The following is a 24,278-nucleotide window of genomic DNA, read 5'->3' as shown; positions in this document are numbered from 1 at the left end:
ATTCAATCAACTGAACCGATCTTGTAGAAACACTGGAATCATTTATGCATTGCAGTTTCTCTTTCTGGCTTTCGCTCCTTCTTGCCTGGGATATTCTGAATGGATTGTGGCTATTTATCAAGATCTTGTGGTGTTCGTGGTCTGCCTGTCGGTTTCGCTCAGGATTAGCATCATTCAAGGCAAAGGCAAAGCTGCTTCCCCCCCCCTCCGCTCTTTTTTAAAAATCATTTTTTTGGGGTCTGCCGAAGAGAGCTAGGACCCAGGAGACACCTTCCCAAACAGCAGGGGTTGTGTGCTTTCACATAGCAGTACTGTACAAGGAAAACCCCGTTGGATCTGTTATTGCGGGATACTTGTGAAATATACATAGGATTCTTTCTTATGGCTGCATCCCGGATCTGGAAATTGTACTTGGGGACCAAGAAGATCTGAAAGGCTACATGTATACGAAATATTTGCAAGCGAGACTCTGGTTCCTGTCATAGAGCTCACAGACTTCCTTACTTACTGGCCTTTTCCTTCCTTCCTTCTTTTTTTAAAACATTTCTTCCCTCTTTTTCTGCTCTCTCCTCTCTCCGTCTCTCCTTTTCTATCTGCCTCTTCTTTTTTTTCTCCTAGTTTTCCTTTTTTTCCCCCCCTGCTCTTGCACCTGGATTGTATCTTCACCAAACAATCGGGCACTTTGAGAACTAACTGGAGGCAGTCTTGTAGGGAAGAGCTGTATGGAATTATCTGCTTTTATGGTGAACTTGGCATTTGTGAATGGGCATCTTGTTCACGATATTAATTACTAGCAAAACAAGAAAAAGAACACAGGAGTAAAACGTGGATTTTTCTGAATACGCATTGTGATGACCAGCAATTACCTTACCGACTGATATCCAGAGGAGAAAAATTTGGAAGACTGTTGTAGGTAAGGTCATTTTATATATGCAAATCCATCAGTGGCGTGAGCAAACTTGGGTGTTTGCAATGGGAATGGGTGACTTGGATGATTGCTGCATCGCACTGATGGCTGTGATGTGGCCGTTATTGGCACTGAATGGAATAACTGCAGTTGGGTGTGTTGGTGTGTGTGCTTGTGCATGTGTGTGTGCGTGTGTGTGTATGTGGGTCTGTATTCTGAGTGTAATTAAATATAAATCAAAGCATCACTCCCCACCTCCAATTATTTTGATATGGAAGAGTGTCTTGAATTAATTCTGGGTAGTCACTCTTTTGTTTGGATGCAATATTTGTGGCTCCTGTGTTCTGGAAGAGGTAGCAGCAGGGTAAGGAACACTTACTGAAGAGCCCTATTTAAAATGAAATGAGCTACTCTTTATTCATTAAAAGAAATATGTTTTCAACTCAGTGCAGCATTCTGCTGCATTTCACAGCCGCAATGGGACCAGGGACATCCCACTTGTCAAGTTCTTAAACTTTAAGGTGATAATCATTGTTAATTGTTCCCTAGGTTGTGATTATTGGAGATTATTAAGTACCCTAGGCTACTTTTTTATCCACTGGATTCTCATTCAGAATGAAAAAGAAAAGAAAAAGCTGAAAATGATGACCAAAAAAGAAAAGAATAGTGCAATATTATTTCAAATGTCACCATAATGCTTTCTTTCTCAAGTTCAATTGTCCCATAATGTAATTATTTATCAAATACCCTAAATAGCTGAAGCTGCGACCCACGTGCAGGGGAGTCGAAGGTCTGGAACCAGAAAGCATCCTATATTGCAATGTAGCCAGCTTTGGAAATGCAGGCAATTACACACTTCCCTTAACCTTAAGTTGAGGATGTGTCCTGTCTGCCACATCTATTTTACCCTTTCAGTAAAAAGTTAGAGACTAGAGCATGAAGGATGCTTAAACATATTCTGCCTAGGAAATGGGATAAAAAAAATCAATATTGATGACGTGGTTCAGTGCACTGTACTGCAATGCTAAAGTCCCATATTCACTACCTATGATGAGAGAATGGAGCATTTACATGTGTTATAAATCTCCCCGGGTAGACTGATCTGAAGGGGAGGGGAGAAGATATGTGGATATGTAGGAAGATGGATGGAAGTCGTGCATAATCGGTGATTATGTAACTTCATTACATCAGTGAGCTTCAGTCAACGATAGTGAGATGAAATGATTGTATAGAGGGAGTCTCCATCACCCTGTTAACTTTTGAGGGCTTGTAGCAGCTAACAGAGGAGGAGAGCCAACCGAGATTAGCTCCAACGCTCCTGCAAACCCTGATGTCTGTAGTGAATTTAGCGTGAGTTTTCTCACAGTGAGTTTCTGAGGGACAGCGGATCATGGAAGCTTGATGGCTGGACAGGAGCAATTTTAGCCACACCCGTGGAGAGTCAAAATGAGAGTCCGCAATGTTTCACAAGTGCCCCATTGAGTGATCCGGACTGACGAGCCCAGCCAAGGTCATAGTTCTGTACCTTCTGATCGAAATACGTGACCCCAACTGAGAAGAAAGTTTAACCTATTGAAATGAAGCCTGAATGGAATGGCTATTGGGGGTCCTCGCTTGCATTTTGCCCGCTAGAGCCTGATGCAGATTTCAGTCTGGTGGTTCCCTCAGTACAAATGATTGCCTCCACAGTGTGTCAGAAATGAATGTTCGGTACCTTTATCTTTGCCTTGACAACCCGTTTCTGGGCCATTTTAACCCTCTGAGAAAATAGAAGTAAAAACCTTCAAATGTAATGATATCTTGTTAAATTTAAAAAATAAGTAGCAATTAATTCATTATTACTAGTTCCAGAGATAAAGAGCAATCCACTTTCAAGTTTTACTTATCGAATGGCTTAAAGGACATGTTGCAGCTGCCTGTGACTTTTACCATGAGATGAGATAAATGTACTGTGATCACTGTACAGAGAAAGGAATACTGCATAATAAAATGTCATTTTCCATGATGTTTTATTTGGAGCTGTGATTTTCTTTAAAAAAAGATACACATCAGCTCCTTTTGGCCTTCTACTGGTTAGGATGTTTTTCCCTCAATAGATTATATATTCCCTCATAATGAAACTCCTGCTAAAATCCTAACCCTGTTGAATTAAATCATTTTCTCTTCTCACCTATTTGTGCGATTTCCTATTTCCCTTTACATTTATTTTACAAAAAAGCCAAAAAGACTTTTTTATCATAGAGATGAGATGCTTTTTTCAGTTTTTCCTATGGAATCAGGTGCAGGAGCTAGATATCCACCAAGTAACTTTGTAAAGATCTGCTCACCCCAAATCAAAATGGTGAAATTGCAGAATAAAATTTTTGAGCTTCAGTATTTGAGATGACTTTCTTATTTCTGCAGGACATGCCCCAAACACTGACATGTTGTGCCAGTGGATTTGGAGGTTTGGTGTTCATATTGTGTAGGAAATTGGATGTGAAGTTAACTCCTGACTCCTTCCTTCAGGGGTCAGGGTAACACTACATCTGCTTCCATGCTGTTAGTCTTCAACTGTGTGCAGGATAGTCTGCAATGATTTTTCCTGCACTCCTTATTTTAATATTTTATAAATGACTTCCTCAGTTGTTTACTGACATAAACCACATGTATGTTACGGAAATGGCATATTCTAGAGGTTTTATAAGCTCAGTAGTGGATGGAAATAATACTAGAAAGGAAAAGGAAGTCTCTAAAAAATGACACTGACCGTGAAACATACATACACATGTCACTGCTATCCTTTTAATTGAAGACTGCATATATTCACATTAGAAAAGATAGTTTCAATCATTTTAGTGACACTTTATCACCTGTTACTTTCTTTTGGAGAGGATTATGTAACAGAGGCAGGTTATGGCATTTTTCTTAGGTACCCTACAGATCAATAATAAAAAGCTTTGCTTAATAGGAAAGCATTTAAACATGAAGGCATTGAATAATTTAATCATAATATATATTTCTCTAGTTTATTGCCGTTTTGTCAGCCCAAGTTATATAGTTAGATTAGAAAATATTTTGGAAAATAGAAGGAATTCCATTTATAAATATAGAAAGGACTAATTTTGTTTCCTGACCAGTTGCTTTAAGAAAATCAGATTTAGCTCACAAGTAATCACAGTATTCCTAAAACTAGAGAAACATTTAAAAGGAATTTTGATTATTATGTTTGCAACATATATGAACAAATCATGTCATTGTTAAAAATGACAAATAGATAAAAATATTTTTAAGAACAACTGAACTTTTGGGATTAATTTAAGATTTATATTTCAGAATATTTTAATCTGTCATACACTGAAGTGTTTAGGATATACTTTGTCTTACAGCGATATAATCTTTGATGTTTGGCAAATCTTGTGTTTTTATAAAGCAGACTACTCTATAATCTGTGGCAACCAAAGCACCCAAGTGTTGATTAATAAGACTTAAAAGTAGCAAGTTTTCTGGTAAGGCTCAACTTAAAAAGCATAATTATAATGGCACCATTTGGACAGCTATAGATAAGGCCATGTCAGCATTTTTCTTATTAAATTCCAGTCCTATTTCCATTAGTTATATCAGGAATCTCTAAGAGGAAGGAGTTCAGCTCTCTGAGACATCCAGGCATTGTAGGATTCGGGGCTGAGTCAGAGGGCCTGAGATGCACTGCAGGCTCTGTCAGTTACTAGCCTTGTGACTTCTGACCCTGCATTTTACCTCTCTGTGTTCAAAATAATCATTAAAAAATACAACAGTTACATTTTGCAATGAAGAGACAAGATGTGTGTCTAAGTGCCTACCATCATACTATGCCTTAGAGATATATGAAATTATTATTATTAAAGTTCCCGAAAGCCATATGAATTTAACAGTGCATTTTTGTCACACCCTTGTTATAAATCTTTATAGTCACTTTCTAGTATTGGTTACAGACAGTTAGCTGGTAGGTAATATTGTTCAGTGGGTAAGCAACACAGACAAGAGGTTTGCTTGCTAACTTCCACTCAGTACCCAGTTTTTTCAACAGTACTTAGATGGGACTATAGTTGTCTTGAGCAACTAAAAAAACAGTTGCTTTTGAATAACATTTAAAGAATGGTAACTAAGGGCTTTGTGTGTGAGAGTGTTTTAAGCTGATTGCTTTTCTTTGTAAATGCTCCTGAGTACTTAGGTGTTTCTGTTTGGGATAACAAGAGTACACAAACAAATGTTCACAAACAAACTTGATGCTACCACTTAAAATGGGTCAGTTGACCAAAAAAGCTACTCTCATTTATCAATTTAAAAAAGCATAATGGGTTCGAATACTAAGCATAATAGAGGATATAAGGATATAAAGATAATAGTTCTGTTTTAGAATCTGCTAGTTGCAATAATTGCTAATGTTCTTTAGGGGGAAGCAATCCCCTGTGTGTCACTATTGTCACTGCATTTCTTTAATGTTCTTGTATCTTAACATAAATACATTTCTGCATATGAGAAGGGCATAGTTAGTGATATAACCTTCCATATATGTTTTTAAGTGACTGGATAATCATATGAAGGAGAAAGTTTTTATATTTTAGTTAAGGTAGAATTGGAAAGGGCAACATCAATGCTGTAAATAAAAGCAAGTATACAAGGACTTAAAGAACTTTCATGCTATAGAGCATTCACTTCTCCCTAACTTCCTAGTGTCTTGCTTTTTACCTTAAGGGTCCCCAATATTTCTCTGTTACAGATGAATTTGATCATGCCTATTTATGTGACTTCATCAATGCTTTTAAATAGTAAGCCATTTTCTTGGTTTCCTGTATTTTAAAAATGCATATTCCTTATGTCCCATGGAAATGCTTTAGATTTGATCTAGCATATTTATTAAGAAATATTGTAGGAATGTAGACAGGCTTGTTTACTTGACAAATTCTGCTAATCACCTTACAAGTATGCTTTTAATTTTCACCCAGAGAATGCCACCCTAGAGTATCTTACACTGCAGATAGCATTCCATTACAGGCCAACCACATGGCTCAATGGACATCCCCTTGCTGCTTACCCTGACCACTGGCTTACAATGAAAGATCCTTAATTGCCACGCTTTTTGGTTCCTCTGTGTAGAAACAATATTCGGGTTCCAAAACTCGAAGACTCCTAAGGCTTTTCGCTTTAGAGAAGGGATGACTGACTGGCCTGGTGCTGCTTTCTTATCACACTATCTGAAATTGCCAAGCAGTGAACTGTGGATAAAGCAGAGGGAGAAAGCAAAGCACTTTAACATTTTGCTTCTGAAAATCTGCTCTTTCCTGTTTTCATATTAAAACATTAAAAGTAATCTTTTTCATAATAGGCTATTCAAAGGGTGTGTTATAGTTACTATGTACGTATATGTAAAATACAATAAATTTTACTAAATGAGCTATTTTATTCATACAAGGGCTACATATTTAAGAATATATATTTAACAGTAAAATTAGATTGTATTTTTTAATAAGTTCCTAAGTCAGGAAGCTGTGTGTGGAGTTTGGACTTACCAAAAAAAAAAAAAAAAAATGAAATTGACTGTGAATTGTGATCATTTAATTATACACCTTCACTCTTTCTTTTGTTAATTATGTAGCTTATACTTTATATGAATTATAATTATAATAAATCACTGTATGAATAATCATAATATTATTCAGTGATTTATTTTCTCATGGCCTGATCAAAATGAGTTAACTGGTAGGTTCTTACCCTATCAACATTTACATGTAATACAACTGTGGCATAGTATAGTGATCTTCATCATTTTCTAGTATAAAGTTCCCCTTTTTAATTAAAAATTTTGGAAGACCACTTAATCATAGCTGTACTTTCAGTATCAGTTGATTGAGAAAATGTATAGTAATAATAAATTATTATGAATATAATAATTCTTTAAAAATTAATTTCACTGTGTAGAGCCACACAGGGTCTACTTACATCTTTGAAATATATTATTTATCTACATAGAAAGTTGGGTATATATTCTAGACCCCTTGTAGCAACTCCTGCAGTCTTGGTAAATAAAAGGCCTATATATCTAGAGCCAAAACTTACATTGGCTATGCACATAAATCATGTTTATCTTAAAATACAAAATGAAAAGCAAGTGCTTATGGTGGTAGAAAGTGGATGAAGGAAGTTGGATTTTGGATGAATAGAGTTGGAGTATTTAATTTTCTATGAACATACATTTAAAGTTCCAACACGGGAAAATTCATATTCAAATTTTAGAATTCAACTATTATAAAATTGTCTGATACTACAAAATAATTGCATTTTAAAAGATAAAATAAATGTTATTTTTATTGCAGTCAAAATGAAAATGAATTATTATAAATGTAGCAGGAGGTGATTACAGTGGCCTCATAAAAATCTAATGAAATTACATATTGTGTAGAAATTACATACAGTGTAGTAAAGGATATTCCATTATGTGATTTAAGCCCCCAAGGAAATTTTGGATGAGAGGAATGAAATTACATTTGCAAGATCCCACAATTTGTTGGCTCTCCCATGATGCATGATTCCTGTTTCTTGATATGATACAAGTTCTCAGTTGAGTATTTTAGTTACATAGCAATTGTTCTTGTTGAAGCTAATTTTAGTGCATCTAATCCTTTGGCCTCTCACTTTATTGACTTTTGATCACTCATGTGGAACCCCTACTCAGAATTGGTGGACTTTTTGTTTTTGTTTTTTATAGATACTGTTCCCTTCTTTACCTCATTTGATCTCTGGAGACATGATACAGAGAGAGCTGGGAAAATAGGTCACTGGTGAGGCCTCCTTGCCTTTTCTGTACTGTCCTGTTTTCCAATAGCTTTGTACCTCCTCAGCTGCAGGGAACTGCTCTTATTTGGAGCCCCTCCTTTTGCCTGACTCTCCTGCACATCAGCGCTGGACATCCCTGGCATTTAGGACTGCCATCACGGTCTCAGTGTCGTATGTTGCCTTCTTGCTTCCAAAGTACATCCATCAATGGGTCTTATCGAAATACCTTATAGCCACATTTTATCCCACTCTGAAGAAATGGGATTTCATATTACACTTCCTCATCAATAGGGTCACTCTGCTTAAATAGACAATAATGAACCAATCACTGTTAATATGCTAAAGGGAAAAGTTTGGAACAATAGGCTTCTTCCCTTTGAAATTTGGAGAAAATGTGCCATTACTTTTTTCTGACCCAGAGAAAATAGCTTCAGCAGATTGCATTTTGTCATGATTAGGCGGACAGGGGTTACAAAGGACATACTTTTCCTCTGGTTGGATCTCGCAGTGCCCTCCGATCTTATCGGGCAGGCAGCTGCCTAGCGCACCTGTTGGAAGAAATGCCACCGACCATGAGTGTGATGTTCCCAGCCTCCCTGCTAACTATGTCAGAAGGAGCCCAGGCCGGGGCGCTAAACAGAGCAGTGAAGATGGAAAACTGAGAGGCTTAGAATGGAATCAGGTATTTTGTGTACACAAAGCTTCATGTAGCCAAGGGAGAAAGTTTGAATGTAACAAACTAATCTGGTGGCTCTCCGTGCTTGGCTTTTGAACGCCCCTGTTAAAGCCCCTAATAGTTCTCACCACGACAGAAGTCCTGAATGGCACTCAGGAGACTCCCAGCTCCACAGTGTGCAGAGTAAATGCCCCCAAGGGGTCTCTAGGGGTTGTGGACTCTGCTGCTTTCCCTTCTCGGGGTTCTCCTCCAGGGCCCATATTAACAGTCACAGAGCAAGCTGCTCACGCCAGTGGGTATGCTCATCTCAAGGAGGGAGCACTCAGTGCTTCGCTCTAGGAGGCCAGTGCCTGTCTATTTTGCATTTCCAGAGCTTTGCACTGTGTGTGGCATATAGCAGGTCATCAGTACATCGCTGTTACTTGACCAAATGTTTAAGCATTTAGCCACGGCAGATCAGTTTTAGATCAGTGCTCTCCCAACCTATGCTGCATTGTAAACTGAGACAAAAACTGTCGATTGCCTGGTTTGGCGTGGCTCAGCGGTTGAGCATAGACCTAGAATCCAGGAGTTCAAGATTTGATCCCAATTGGGGGGGCGTGCAGGAGGCAGCCAATCAATGGCTACTCTCTCATCATTGATGTTTCTCTCTCTCTCTCCCCCTCTCCCTTTCTCTCTCTGAAATCAATAAAGATATATTTTTAAAAAACCCCCACAACTGTTGACTTAGGAAAGTAAAAAAAGAAAACTGAGTAATAAAGGAGAGAGGATTAATATTAGGTAATTTGTGACCTACAAATATACTGAGGGGGAAAACTGGTTGGACCTTCCTTCCTCATTCATTCCCTCCCTCTCTCCCTTCCACTCCCTTCTCCCTCCCCCCCTTTCCCTCCCTCCCTCCCACTCGCTTCTTCTCCATTCCCTTCTCCCTTTCTTCATTCCACTCCTGCCTAAGACATTTGAGGGCTGTTGGTGTGCAGGGTGTTGTAAGAGCGCCTGCAAGAGATATAGAAGTGAGTGATGTCTCATGTCTAGGCCCAAAGAGGGTTAGTCACGGGCAGGTGGTGATAAAAATCACATATAGCCATAATTCAAGATAGCCTACTATGTGTACTTCTAAGAGAGGTGTCAAGTATGCTACAGGCTCAGGAAAGGGTCAGAACACATGCAGTAGGAAGTATCAGGATAGACTTGTTAAAGGAGGTGAGGTTTACTGTAGACTGCAGGGTTTCACATTGGTGTAAAGAAGATATAACATTCCAGGCTGATGGGGAGATCAAGAACAAAGATATTGTAAGTGGGAGCAAAGGGAGCATGCTTAGAGGAGAGCTGATGTTCTACTTTCCCCAGAGAATGGTTTATGGGGTGCAGAATGTAAGATGATGTGCCTGGAACCCCAAGTCTCCAGGTCGAGCAGGCAGGAGCCAAAGGAATGAGGTTTCATGAGCATAAGGAAAGCAGAACATTTTATGTTCTGCTCATATTTATGCCTTAGAAACAAGAGGAACAAATTGTGAGCCTGTGTCTCCAGGGTACCTTTCATGCCTAGTTTTCTGGATTTCCCAAGGACTACTAGATTCCATCTTCACTCCAAATTTCTTCCTGTTGAACCCCTGTTCTCAAACAGCCATCATGGGCTCTCTTCATTTCCTTTCTTCTATCCTTCCTAAGACTAAAGCACTGTTATCCCTGCTAGATAAATACAGAGGCCAAAGTTTAAAATTAACTATTGTGTGTGTGTTAAACACAGAAGGAAACATTCTATAATGGGACATATCCAACTATCTTTGCTTAGTAGTATTAAAAAGTTGCCACCCGCCCTAGCAAAAATGCTGTGGTTTAAATGCTCTTCAATGAGGACTTTTAAAGTTTCTTTCTTTACAGTGATGGCAGCAGCAAAGTGACCCAAAAGCGGCAATTCATTTGGGAGAAGGGGGAGGTTGGAAAAGGCAACTGGGGAGAAAAATAAAAAAGAAAGTCTTTTATATCATGTAATGGCAAGGTGGAAAAATAAATTCCAGAATGGCTTTGTATTACGATCATGTGGGGAAAGAATAATGCTTTAGAGTATAATACGGATTTATTCCTAGCAAGTATGAAGTCTCCTAACTACCAGTAATTATAACAGTTTTGAATTGTAGATAGAAATCACAAAGTGAATGTCCTAAAATAAAAATAAAGAAACCTCTTTTTACACGAGTTTAAATTCTTTGCCTTATCAAATACTTTCTATACACTTCTAATAAGTAGAAGAAAAGAAACCAGTAGAGATTGGTTTTTGGGGGGTACTTTTTCTGATCACTACATATTGAAAATTCTAGTAAGCTGGGAAATGGCCTAACACGGACGATAAAATGAAAAGAAATGCAGTTGGCTTAGGCACGAGCTAAATATCACATGCCTGGTCATTAGGAGTCAGCCGGCGGAGTAGGTAACGCAGTCTGGCCACTAAAACCTAGCTTAGCGCTAAGGATTCTGACCCAGTGGTGGAATGGAGCAGAGGAATTTGTGCTTTAAAAAACTGTTGGAGGGCACACTAAGGTATGCCTTGGGGAGGCATCAGCAGAACCTTCTCAGCCTGTCCGCATGCCCTTCCCCTTCCCACCACACTTTATTATGGGTACTGGATGCTTTCCTCAATATTCTCCAAAGTGCCCTACCAACTCAGCTTCAACTTTCAAGTTCGAAGCCCTTTCCAACTACAAGGGCACAGGCTAAGGCCCTCCTATGCTGAAATTCTGGTGCCGCCACAGTAATCAGATGATTACTGTTCAAGGGCCTTATGCTTGCCCTTGGTAACCACTGTCCTTTTGTTGCCAGTGGATGACACTCCCCTGTCATTTGGGGGAACGAGTTTCTTGGGGCAAAGCTGAAATGGGAATTTTTAGAAGTCCCCACAGAAGGATGGTACGTGGAAGAAGGCTTTATTTTCATAAAGTTACATTGTTCAGGTTCCAAAGCCCTCTGCCCCTTAAGCCAGCCCTGGAAAAGGGGCAGCTGGGTGTTCAGCAGAGTCGGAAACAGGGTCAGTGTCCAGAGCTTCTGTTCCGTGTTGCAGCCGGGTGTGGTTCAGCATTCAGGCCAGATTAAAGTCCATTAGCCCATGTGTGGAGCCCGCATGGCCGTGTGCCATGTGGCCTCAGGAGAGCACAGCCCCCTGCAGCAGGAGTCCCAGGAGCCAGGCACCCTGGAGCCAAGAGAGAGAGCGTGTGCAGTTCCTTTGTTTTGAAGTTTATATATATTTAGATTTCTCGAGCTTGCAGTGGCCATGCCTGTCCTGGCCAGTGACTCATTTTTTCAGGTGTGATTGACAGGCAATTAGTCTTCCACATCACTCAGACCTTACTGGGCATGCATTTAAATTGCCTTTCGTCTAGTCCCTTCCCCCATCGATCAGTGGGGAACAGGCTTGGAGAATGTTAAATGCAGCTTTTTGGCAAAGCTGTGTAAATGGCATGTCTGTATCTTTTGGTCTCATCTTTCACTCCCTTCTTGTTAAATAATAAGCAGATCACTACAACAGTATCACTTTAATCCTATTAAATTGGCAGAATTACTCCTTCCAATATGCATTTTAATTGATTAACTCCATGTGAATGAATAAGAAATACTATTTGAGCCCTGGCCGGTGTGGCTCAGTTGGCTGGGCATCTTCCAGTGCACCAAGAGGTCACCTGTTCAAGTCCTGGTCAGGGCACATACTCGGTTTGTGGGCTCAGTCCCCAGTAGGGGGTGTGCAGGAGGCAGCCAATTGATATTTCTCTCTTCCTCTCCCTTTCTCTCTCTCTAAAATCAATAAAAGCATTTTTTAAAAAAGAAATACTATTTGAGGGCCCCATCTATTGTAAGGGTTGTGCCTAACACAGGCTGAAGATGTTAAATACAGTTCTTGCCATCAAAACCTTATGGGTTAGTGGGGAAGACAGATGTGTTCTGTTGGGTCCCCGGGAAACAGAAGGTTTAGCTGCTTCTAAGGCAGAGGAAGAAACTGATTGAAATATGGGTGCTACTGAGGCTTTAGCAGATCCTACTGGTCCTTCAAATTTCTCACAAATCGAGGTTTTCTATTCGCACATCAGGTAGTCCCTGGCCATGGACTACCTTGGGGGAGGGTGTATAATCTTGAGTAAGACACTTTCCTGCAGCTGCTGGTGGCAGTTCCCAGTGAGTGACTCAGCTGTGAGCCCTCAGCTGCAGGATGAGTCCATGGTCCATGAAGAGGGAAACAGAGGTATGTGGAAGCTGTGAGAAGGACATTGCATTCCTTGTCCCCTGAGGCATGCTGCAACAGTACCACAGCAATTACTTAGGTGATACTGGAAAATCTTAAATATTTGTTTAAAGAAGTAAAGACACTAAATATTATTGAGTACAAGACCTTGCTCTAGGTAGTAAATTTCAGAGAATGTGGCTTTTTGAAGAATACAGTTGAACCCATATTATAATTAATAAGTTACCAGACCATCAATATTTAATGAGCATCTCCTTTGTGCCCTGGACTTCCACAGGGCAAAAGACGGAGTTGAAAATCCAGTCCCTGAGTGTTTACATAGGACCCATTTTTGTTGGTGGCTTATGTGCTTGATTATAAAGTTATGAGGAGGAGTTGGTGGAAAGGTCAGGGTAGGGGCAAGGAAATGGAGTAGAGTAGCTCCAGGACAAGTTTTCTGAATTCCAGAGCTAATAAGACAATTGTTTGGATTGTGTGTGGGACAAGGCTGTATGGATTGTGTGTGGGACAAGGCTGTAGAGGGACAGTGAAAGTTGGCAGAAGGCAAGACTCTGAGCTGAGTGGCAGTGGAATGAGATGAATGTAGTTTACGGTACACAACAGAGTGAAAGCAGTGTTTCATCAGCGTCAGTCAGTCTGTGCTTTGCATTAGTGGAGGCCTAGTTTTGAACATGGTGAATTTGAAATCACTGAAATAATATAGCCTCCAGTTCAATTTTCCCTGAAAGGGAAGGGTTTCATATAACACTATTCACTTTAATATTATGTAAAAATATTAATTTATTTCGTTAATGTGAGGGAAGTGCCTTTACTTTCCATTTCTAAATGCTTTCTTCAGCCCTAGTGAGGTGACAGGGAGTACCTTCTGTTTTTTATTTCCTGTAAAGACATTCAATCAAGTTGAACACACTGAGACCAATTGTGCCAGTAATGTTTAGAACTAGCGGCTGTGTCTGAATGGGAAACCACTCATTAAATCATAGAAATCTTGAATAGGAATGAACTTAGTATGCTTCCTTGCAGATATATAAAATATCTATATTATAACTCAAATAATTAACCATTAACTGATATTTGCTTTAATAAACAAGCACTTTGACTATTTTTTCCCTCACTTGACCTGATATTTGACTAGATGATCAACTCTATTCAGTTCAGCAAATAATCCCAGGTTATCTACCTGCCTGATGCCAAATGCAAGCACTAGAATGAGTGATTTACTCATTGCCAAAGCAATGAAAGATGTACACTGCTAAGCATTTTAAAGATCTGTCTTAAAAGAAAAAGGTACTTCTTACCACTACCACCAGGCCTGCTCTAAAACAACTGACCCATTCCTTTTCTGGTTCTGGCATTTCTTTTGTAATTAAAAAAGTTTATGGTATTTTTAAAAGACTAAGAACTCTATGAAGACAGTACTCCTCTTCCATTAATTACAATACTCCCCTTGTGTTTACTGATGTATACGTTTCATTTTTTCAAATATGTGGAGATTTCAACATCTCAATATATTTACTATATATATATTTTTTTTCATTCAATATGATTTTAAGGCCCCAGGATCATAAGTTGTTCTATTTTTACTATTTGCATCACGCTCTTTGTGCACAATACACTTTATTTTTATCTTCATAGATCTGAGTCAATTGATTTTAGCTTTGCATACAATGTCACATCCCTGAAACTAAGTCATGTTATTTTAACTTTCCTACTCAAGAGCTATGTAGGTGGTACGGGAGATGAGTGATCCCTATTGGAACAGACTGCATCAGAAGCTACTTAAACTTCATCTATATTTGTAAGTAGAAAAAAATAATTACAATTTCCTGTTTCCAAGATTAAAATTAGCCTTAATTTCTTAAGGTCATAATCAGAGAAGGTGTGAGTTATTGCTCTAAGCATTTTCCTTGGACTCTCTCAATTTCCTGGAATCAAAGGTTGAACTTCTAGTATATCTAAACCCATCCATATTAGTTTAGAACTCCTTCTAGCCCAATCTTATTAGTTTTATTGTTAGTGTTAATCTTACTATTGCTATGATTACAAAAGTATAAAAAGAATACATATGATAAAGCCTCATCATGTAGCTTCAGTCAAGGTTTTGGAACCTGAAGGATATTAAGAAAACTGATAGTTCAATTTAGCTTCACTGGAATCATTAGATAAGATACAAATGTTAAATAGACCTGGCTATTATAATTAAATCCTTACCACTCCAAGAATGAATTATAGCACCCAAAATGTGTATTTGTATGTACATACATTTACTTTTGGAGAATCTCAAAAGGTAACTGGAAATTATTTAATACTAAAGGACAGCCTCTTAGAAGATTTGTTTGTGTAAGACCTGTTCTAATTTTATGTTGGGAATATTAAAGTGTGGGGTAACTTAGAGCAATGCACAAAATGTGTTGAATTCTAACCTCAATGACCAAATCAAAACACTGATCATTGAATACAGTAAGCTTAAACCAAGGACTTTGTGGCTCCTGGCAATTCTTTGAGGTATATGGAATTTGCCTCTGATGTACTTCTGCCTTTGGTTAAACAGTTCTTTAAGTCTCTTGACTCCCAAGTGCTAACTGAAATAACTTTAATTTCTGAATGCTAAGTGTTCCCCACCACAGAGAGGACTGTTTTTCCTAGGAATTTTATGTGTTCCCAAGCCACCACTAGCAATATCTTTTTCTCATCAAATTTACCATTTAAAAAATTTTACTTCTGTGTGTCTCCCTCACTTGAATATAAGGCTGAGAGGATAGGAGCTCATCTGTCCGGTTCATCCCCTCTCTTTGGTGCCTAGGAGAGTGCCTGGCCGATAGTATGACTCAATAATTATCAAAAAAAAGGAAGGATAGAAGGAAGAGAGGGAGGGAGAGAGGAAAGAGGGAGGATTTCCCAAGGTGTCCTGGTCTCAGCATGAAATAGGAGAAAGGGGCGTTTTATGAAGCAACACAGTTCGCCCAGCTTGGTAGATATAAGGCCTTTGCATCATAAAGGTTTTGTTCATGATGCAATGTTATTTATATAGTAAAGGTAATATCTATTCCATCCCTCAAGCCAGAACACAGGCCCACCACATGCTCCAAACTGCCAGGTCAGTTGATCAAATACCTGGAGAGCCAAGCTCAGGACTTGGAACTTGTAGCCAAAGGTTTTGGTTACATCAGTAATGAAGAAAACAATGTTTCAGGACCATTATTATGACAATAATTTTTTAAAAGATTTTCATTGATTTTTAGAGAGAAAGGAAGGGAGAGGGAGAGAGAGAGAGAAAAACACTTATGTGAGAGCAAAACATCAATTGGCTGCCTCCTGCGTGCCCTCTAGCAGGGATTGGGCCCACAGCCCCGGCACCAGCCCTGACGGGCATTGAACCGGCAGCCTTTTGGTGCACCTGGTGATGCCCAACCAACTGAGCCACATCTGCCAGGGCTGACAATAATTTTTAAGGTGAGTGAAGCAGAAATAGACTGGAGCCTATTTTAGGCAGCTATTTTTTTTAAAAATAAATTATAATGTGACAAAAGTCATATTTTTAGCTTCATAGTTTTTTCCCCTACATATAAGTATCTGTTATGAAGAAGCTTTTAAAAAAACATTGAATTTTTATTTCTACTTTCCTTTCTAGTATTAATATAACCTCTCCTGATTGCAGAAGGTATCATGGTGTACTAGAATTGGCATTAGTATCAAAGTAAGCCTGCGCTCCAGTTTAGGCTTTAACATTTATTAGCTGTGGGACCTTTTACAGGTCACTTAGTATTTCAGAGTTTTGGTTTCCAAATCTCTAAAGAGAAAATAATGCTTATCTTTAGGACAGCGATTTTCAACCGGTGTGCTATAAGAATTTTTAAAACATGCAATACCTGACTGTTTAGTCAGGGTACTGATCGGCAATATATTTTTTGGTGTGCCGTAGAATTTTAGTAATTAGTTTGTGTGTGCCATGAAATGAAAAAGTTTGAAAATTACTGCTTTAGGATTATGGGGAAAAAGTAAAACTAATAATTGTAAAGCATACAGTGCAGCGCTTCACAAATAGTAGCTACACAATAAATAGTAATCTTTATTATTTTAATATTTTAACCTGTGCTATATTGTTAAAATATAGCAGCTAAGATTCTTTACTTTTCTCCCTCTACCCAATAGTGAATTTTCCATACTCATTTTACTAATTTGTGAGCAGCATTTGTACAATGGGTCATGCCTTGGCTTTCAGGGTAACACAATCTCTTCCTAGTTTAACTTGTGTTTCATTGTGTGCTCCTTTTCAGTCTGCTCTGCTGGTCTGTTCCCTTCTCTCTTCTTCATGTCGGGGTGCCCTATGGTTCACTTCTGGGTCATCTCCTCAGTCTACGCTCACCCCTTAGAGATTTCATCCACTCACATAGCTGTAAACACCATTTCTGTTACCAACTTCTAAAATTATATCCCCACCTTGTTCTCTTTCCTGAACTCCAAACATACATTTAACTGCTTACTTGCTATCACCACCTATTCGACATTTGTCACTTACCTTGTCCAAAATTGAACTTCTCTTGCCCCACCCAAACCTACTCTACTCTCAGTTTTCCCATCTCAGTTGATGTCAGTTTTATCCCTTCATCTGTTCGGGCCAAAAATCTTGGAATCATCCACCATGCTTCTCCCTCTCTCACACACCACATCCGATATCAAGCCCTGTTGGTACTGTCTTCACACATACCCAGAATTTACCCACTTCTCACCACCTCTTCTATCATTACCTTTGTTGAAGCAATCATTACCTCTTTCCTTAATTGCAGTAGTAACCTCCAAACGGACTCCCTACCCCTACCATTGCCCTCTACAACCTGCTCTCCTCACAGCAATTATAATTGTCCTTTGAAAATGGAAGGCAGACATGTCACTCTACTGCTCAAAGCTCTGCAAATGTTGCTGGTTTTACTTAGAGTAAAAGCAAAAAACTGTACTTAGAATCACCTAGGAACATTGGCCTGCATTCCTCCTTTGACTTCAGTTCTGCTATTCACCCAGTTTTTTCTCGCTTTCTTATTTCTCTCCATCCTAAACTTGCTAGTCTTTGAACATGACGGGTAAGTAAGTTCTTGCTTTTGGACCTTTACACTGGCTGTTCTTTTTCTTTTTTCATGATTTTTTAAATTGCTTTTTAGAGAGAGAGGAAGGGAGAGGGAGAGAAACATCGATGTGAGAGTGAGACATCTATCCGCAAGCCCCCTACTGGGGATTGAGCCCACAACCAGGATCAAACCTCAACCTTTTGGTCCACAGGATGACTCTCAAGCCAGGGCTGGCTGTTCTCTTTATCTGGAGCATTATTTTCCAGAAGTCTCAGGATTAACTTTCTCACCTCTATCAATTTTGTCCATTATGTGTCATTTTGGCATTTATGGGTCAGCTACCCTGACCACACCCTCTAAAACTGCAATGCAACTGTTGTTGGTAGCAGAAACAGCACCAGGTGTTAGACCCATGGGATCAGACTGGACCTGGGCTCAGCAACCTTGGTACTTGAGTTCTGGATGGGAAAGAATTCAGAGCCAAGACTCCAACTATAAGAGGCATGTATTTATAAAATCACAGAGGTAGAAGAAGTAATTTGTAGAAGAAATAATTCGTAGAAGAAAGGGGCTTAGGAAACAAATTATAGAGGTAAAGGAAGGGCCCTTGGAGCTTGGGAGTGAGGAAGCTAATGGTAAAGCACCAGAGTGGAAGGGCTGTGGAAAGGGAAAAGAAAAGGCTCTGGTGAGCTCCTGGGACAGAGAGCTTGCTGGGTCCTTCTCCTAAGGTTTTAAGGGTGGAGATCTTAAGGGAGGTCCCAGGGGAAGATCTCAATAGAATATTCAGCAGCTTTCCAGGTGTGTCCTTTCAGGGTCTTGGTCTCCACTGATTGATTGGTCCTGAGGTCAGCCATTGGGTTGCTGGTCTGGTTTTATTGCTTTTCTGGGCCCGAAGCTGAACTACAACTGAGGCCTAGATGTTATCTCTAGGGAGGAAAGGGGGTCCAGACCGCATGATCATTGATATGCTAGGAGAGAAAAGGTCACCCTGGGGATGAGGTCCCACCCTACAATTGTCCCTTGCTAGGCACCAGGACTTTCCACCCTGGTGACCTTCTCAATGTCCTTCCTCTGCTAATGTCTGTCTAACTGCCTACCACATACCCCCTTCAAGGAATTTGGCTCTGAATTCTTTCTAGGCACTTCTTACCTTGTAACATTTTTCATCAGTTACTTCTTTGTTATGCTTATTGATTATTACTAGAGTTTTAGCTCCATGGGGGGGGGGGGGAATCTTTGTCGTTTAGTTCACTAAGAATGATTCAAATTTAGTGAAAAATTGTTAAATGAGTAAATATTGTTATAAAATCGAGATAACAATTATCAATACCTAAAGGTACTGTTGTGAAGATTTAAATAAGACGATGCAGTTAAAGGATTTTGTCACCAGGCTTGATACATATTAGGGGATCAAGAAATTGAATTTGACCCCAAAGACAAAGGAAGTAAAGGCAAAACTAAATGAATGGGACTGTATCAAACTTAAAAGCTTCTGCACAGCAAAAGAAACTGACAACAAAACAAACAGGCAGCCAACCAGATGGGAGATGATATTTGCAAACAGTGGCTCCAACAAAGGTTTAATTTCCAAACTATATAAAGAACTCATAAAACTCAACACCAAACAAACAACCCAATCAAAAAGTGGGCGAGGACCTGAACGGACACCTCTCCCAAGAAGACATAGGGGAAGCCAATAGATATATGAAAAGATGCGCAACCTCACTAGCAATTAGGGAAATGCAGATAAAAACTACCATGAGATACCACCTCCCACCTGTTAGAGTGAGTGTTATCAACAAGACAGGTAATAACAAGTGTTGGAGGGGGAATGGAGATTGGTACAGTCACTACGAAAAGCAGTCTGGTGATTCCGCAAATAATTAAGAATAGAGCTACCATATAACTCAGCAACCCCTCTCCTGGGTATATACCCTAAAAACTCGAAAACATGTATTCACAAAGATATATGCACCCCTGTGTTCATTGCAGCATTACTCACGGTGGCCAAGACATGGAGACAACCAAAATGTCCTGCGATAGAGGACTGGGTAGAGAAGATGTGGGACATGTACATGATCGGTACTGCTCAGCCATAAGAAAGGGTGAAACACTGCCATTTGCCACAACATGGATGGATCTTGAGAATATCATGCCAAGTGAAATAAGTCAGTCAGAAAAAAGCTAAGAATCATATGATTTCACTCACATGTGGGATATAAAACTGAAACTTGTGGACACAAACAGCAGTGTTTTTGTTGCCAGAGGGAAGGGGGTGGGGGCTGAAGGGGGTGTTAATCTGTGGTGATGGGAGAAGATATGACTTTGGGTGGTGGCACACAGAGCAATATACAGATCTTGTAACATAAAACCCCACACCTGAGACCTATATGTTCATATTAACCATTGTCATCCCAATACATTTAATTAAAAAATAGAAAGATATTGCCTGGCCAGCAGTGGCTCAGCTATTGAGCATTGTCATAAGATCCAGGAGATCAAGGTTCTATTCCCAGTCAGGGCACATGCCCAGGTTCTGGGCTCGAGCCCCAGCGGGGGGCGTGCAGGAGGCAGGCGATTAATGACTCTCTCATCATTGATGTTTCTCTCTCTCTCTCTCTCTCTTCTTTCCTCTCTCTGAAATCAATAAAGATATTTTTTTTAAAAAAGGAAGAAATTAAGTGTCACAGGAGTTAACATATGTCAGTAAAATAAATTGACACTGTTCTTTTTACTTTATATCAAGTAAACTTCATATAATTAAAAAAAGTTAGTGGTAATTAAATATTCTCTAACATAAGAAATGTTTTAAATATTGCATTAAGATCATTTACAAGATTACTGAGAACTTCCCGAGTTAAAGAGCTGACAAAAATGATATTCCCACAATGCATTTTTATGAATAACCAATTTTCTTTTTGTAGATTCCAATGACAGCTTTGATTGTTCAACATATTTAAATTTTTTGGTTCTTTTCCACATTTTATAAGTAGAAAAAATAATAATTGTAATGAGATATTCTTATGTGCATCATCACAAATGGAGGTTTTATTGTGCAGGATTCAATAGAAAAGAAATACTTTATTTTTCTATCTTTATTTGTAAAAACACTGAAAAATAGTTATAACTGGAAGCCTTTTGTAAGTCAAAACAAAAAGTATTGTTTCTGACTATTGAATGGGTGTTCTCATTCTGTCTCTTTCCCAATCATCAGTTGCCTATTCTAATAAAATGCATCCATTCTTCTATATTTCGTTCATATAGCTTACTCTTTTCCAGATAATTTACAAATGTTTTACTGCCTGCCAAGCCTTGTGTAATTAAACTAGATAACAGAATGTGCCCATAGTTTATTCTGTGGATTTCTAACTATAGATGCAGAGGCTTACATTAAGTCAAGGGTGAATGATACACTTATATATTTTTTTCTTCTACTAAATATTTAAAGAATGTTGATTCTGGAATTCACTAAATATTTTGTGAATGCATCTATTGCCATTTTTCTTATTCATGCATTTTTTTGGGGGTGTTCTCCATACAGCTTCATCTCTTTTCTCCAAGTTTGATATGTTTAGATATTTACCTATTCCTGCTAAAGTTCATTAATTATTTTTACCAGCAGAAAATGAGGGAGAAGTGGAAGAGGGAGGGGAAAAGAGAAGAATAGCAAGCTTCCCATTATTGCCTGGTTGTTACCATATAGCTAAACATTGTAAGTTTTCTTCTAACTATTTTAGCAAGAACCACTTTTTCTAGGGGTTTTATTGCCACTCGTGCTCACTTCACTTTGTACTCCTCTGCTGATTGTGGGTGGATGGAGTTTGAATATTTCAGAATAGTTACTGGTGGGCGGGTTCAAGAATCTCTAGTGGGTTGAGAAAAAAGCCATGTTTACATAGATGTGATCCTTCTATTAAAATCCCGGGAGTGAGTAATAGTTAATGGCTATGTTCATCACGCACATAACAGAGTCCATCTGTACAGGATCTGACAGGATCTGAAGAGTTTCTGTGCAGGGGTTCTAATCTCCAAAATTTGATTTTGTTCCTTTGTAGTTAAAGTTTCTCTCCTGAGGGCGCAACAGGGGCCTGAATGCCTTTGAGTCTGTACAAGTACAAGGTGCCGTGAATCTGTCGATACTTAGTTGTCCTACTGCAGCAGATCCGAGCACATAGCTTTGGGGCCTTGTGCAGATTGCTTTGACTTTAGATCATATCTTTATGTTTATTGGCTTTCTATTGTGGGTAGCTGTGGTATCATATGATCTACTTAGGTGCCAGGTAAGTACATTCTCTCCTTTGATTTGAAGCCCAGTTCTTTAATAGTTTGAAATCCAGTGATGCTGTTTATACATTGAAAGCACCAGTAAATTTATAGAACACTTTCCATATGATCGCTCGCCAAACATTGCAACATGCCTCTCAAAATACACAAGATTTTTGCTGGTTGTTCCTGAATGACCATTTCACTTAAAATGATATTTAGACTATAGTAAAATCTAAATAGATATCATTATGTTCTCATTTACTGTCTCTACCTGAGAAAATATGTTACCTTAATCTTTACCACTTACCTTAATCTCCAGAGAAAGAGTAATCATTGCTGTTCATGACTGACTGTATTAAAACAATACTACTATCAAAGCATGGAAGTTAGGTAGCTACAAAATGCATATATCTGAATCATAACTTTTGTAAGCAAAGAGCCATTAGTCAAGTTACATATATGGTTTTGTAATTATCCTTCAAAAACTCAACATATTAGGACAATTGATGATCTATGATTTGTGATAGCCCATTTAAAGGAACATTTTACTTTCAGTTTATTGGCAACTTTTACAACCAAAATTTAAAAGCCCCAAAATGGACATAATTTAAGATGTGCATTTTAATGAAGGAAGTAGAGAAAATGCAAAATGATTTGGAAAAAAATATTTTTATCTTTTATAACTTCTAAAAGTGATGCACCTTCCAGAAATGCTGTCCCCCACCCCGTTCTTTACAGAATGAAATAGTAACATGTAATGGACAGTACCAAGTTCAGACTGACATTAGGATGTGAATGTTTTAAATAAGTGACATATTTTAATTTGCAATTTTGAATCTAATATCAAATGCAAATTGCAATAGTCCTTAATGTAGAAAAGGGGAAAAATGTAGTGATTGAGTTTGGGGAAATTGTAAACTGGGCGGATCAAGCCAGCTGCAATGATGAACAAGGCTTCCTTTATTATTGCTTCAAGAAAAGCTATTGAGTGGCTAGCACAAAGTAGCTGCTTGAATGCGGGAATATCCAATATCCCTTTGAGAGGCGTATTTGATTATACATTTTCCCTTTACCCATTTTTTTCTTTCTAGCTCTCCAAGTTCCACACAGAGCCCCCCCCCACATTGTTGTTCTTATCTTTGCTGTTCTTTTTGATCCATAAGTAATACTATTAACTACTGTTATCTATGTAAAATGACCTTTATCAGTCTTTAACTTTATACCTGATCCTGTTGTTCCTTTGTTTAAAACCTTCCCCTAAGTGCTTAGTGCTTACTCTAAAAGAGTTAGCTTGACAGGAATTTATTTTACAATCTGGATTTAGAATTTTTTTCAACTTCATTTCTCACTTTGGTTAAAGTGACTTTACATCCTGCATATTATTTCACAGTGCTGAACACACACACACACACACCTCTCTCTAGTATATGCTTTTCACTAATTTCTGCCTGGAAAACTCTTACTCATCCTTCAATACCCAGCATCGGTGTCCCCTGTTAAGCCTTCCTTAACTTTTCTGTTAGAGTGTCATCCTATACCCCTCCCGCTGCCCTACCCCACACCCACAATGATTAGAATACAGTTTCCTGTCAAAGCACTTATTTTACTATAATCGGTTTATTTGTCTGTCTCTCCTGTTAGAATGAAAGTTTCTAACAGGAGAGACCTCTAAAGTCCTTCTAAAGTCCTGAGACATATCTGCAGAAACTAGTCCAGCATACAGGCCTTGTCATAACAGATCCCAATGAATAAATAGTTGATTGATTGAATGAATGAAATTTCACTTATGGATTTTGTACAACCCACAGTTGTGCGTGCCAATTTAATGTGCAGAGTTGGAAGCTGTTTGCAGCTCTTCCAGTCAGTTTTATGGTCTGCCAACACATTCTTGGTTGTTGTACACTCCTCACTGATAGGATTTTTCCCAACAGTACTTGGCTTGATTACAGTGTTCAAAATTGTTTTTCACTGTGTTTGGGTTTTACTTTTTTCTCTACTCGACTTCATTCTCTCAGATGCTGTGCAGCAGGCTGCTGGGACATCCTGTTGTTCCCCATTCCCCTTGTGTGCCTTGCCCATCCAAGTAACCTTGTGACAAGAAAGGCTATGAAACTGGCCAATTTCCAGCATCTTGTTGCTGGTGATCCTATATTACAGTAGGCATTTTAGTGGTGAACCCGGGCATGCTGCCACAGTCAGCAGTGCAGGTGAATGCCAATAAGGGCTCAGGCATAGAAATAAATCCATGAAGAATTGACTTTGTCAGTGCTTTCTAGTAAAGGCGAAAATTCTACATGCAAAGTACACGGAGAGCAGTGGGCGTTATTTTGTTACTTGTAG

General features: G+C 38.9%; 1 protein-coding gene across 1 annotated transcript in view; it reads left to right on the top strand.

Annotated features, from left to right (window-relative positions):
* The first annotated feature begins 397 nt into the window (after positions 1 to 397).
* The window catches only part of IL1RAPL1 (interleukin 1 receptor accessory protein like 1), a 1,172,201-nt gene continuing 1,148,320 nt past the window's right edge, over positions 398 to 24,278 (top strand). The window contains exons 1-2 of the mRNA XM_081125599.1: positions 398 to 913; positions 14,327 to 14,407. The gene's annotated coding sequence lies outside the window, so the exon portion shown is untranslated. The remainder of the gene's footprint in view (positions 914 to 14,326; positions 14,408 to 24,278) is intronic.

Source organism: Miniopterus schreibersii (assembly GCF_964146895.1).
Source record: "Miniopterus schreibersii genome assembly, chromosome: X".
NCBI classification, from domain to species: Eukaryota; Metazoa; Chordata; class Mammalia; order Chiroptera; family Miniopteridae; genus Miniopterus; species Miniopterus schreibersii.
Note: the sequence above shows the minus strand (reverse complement) of the source record. Positions and strands in the feature narration are given on the sequence as shown.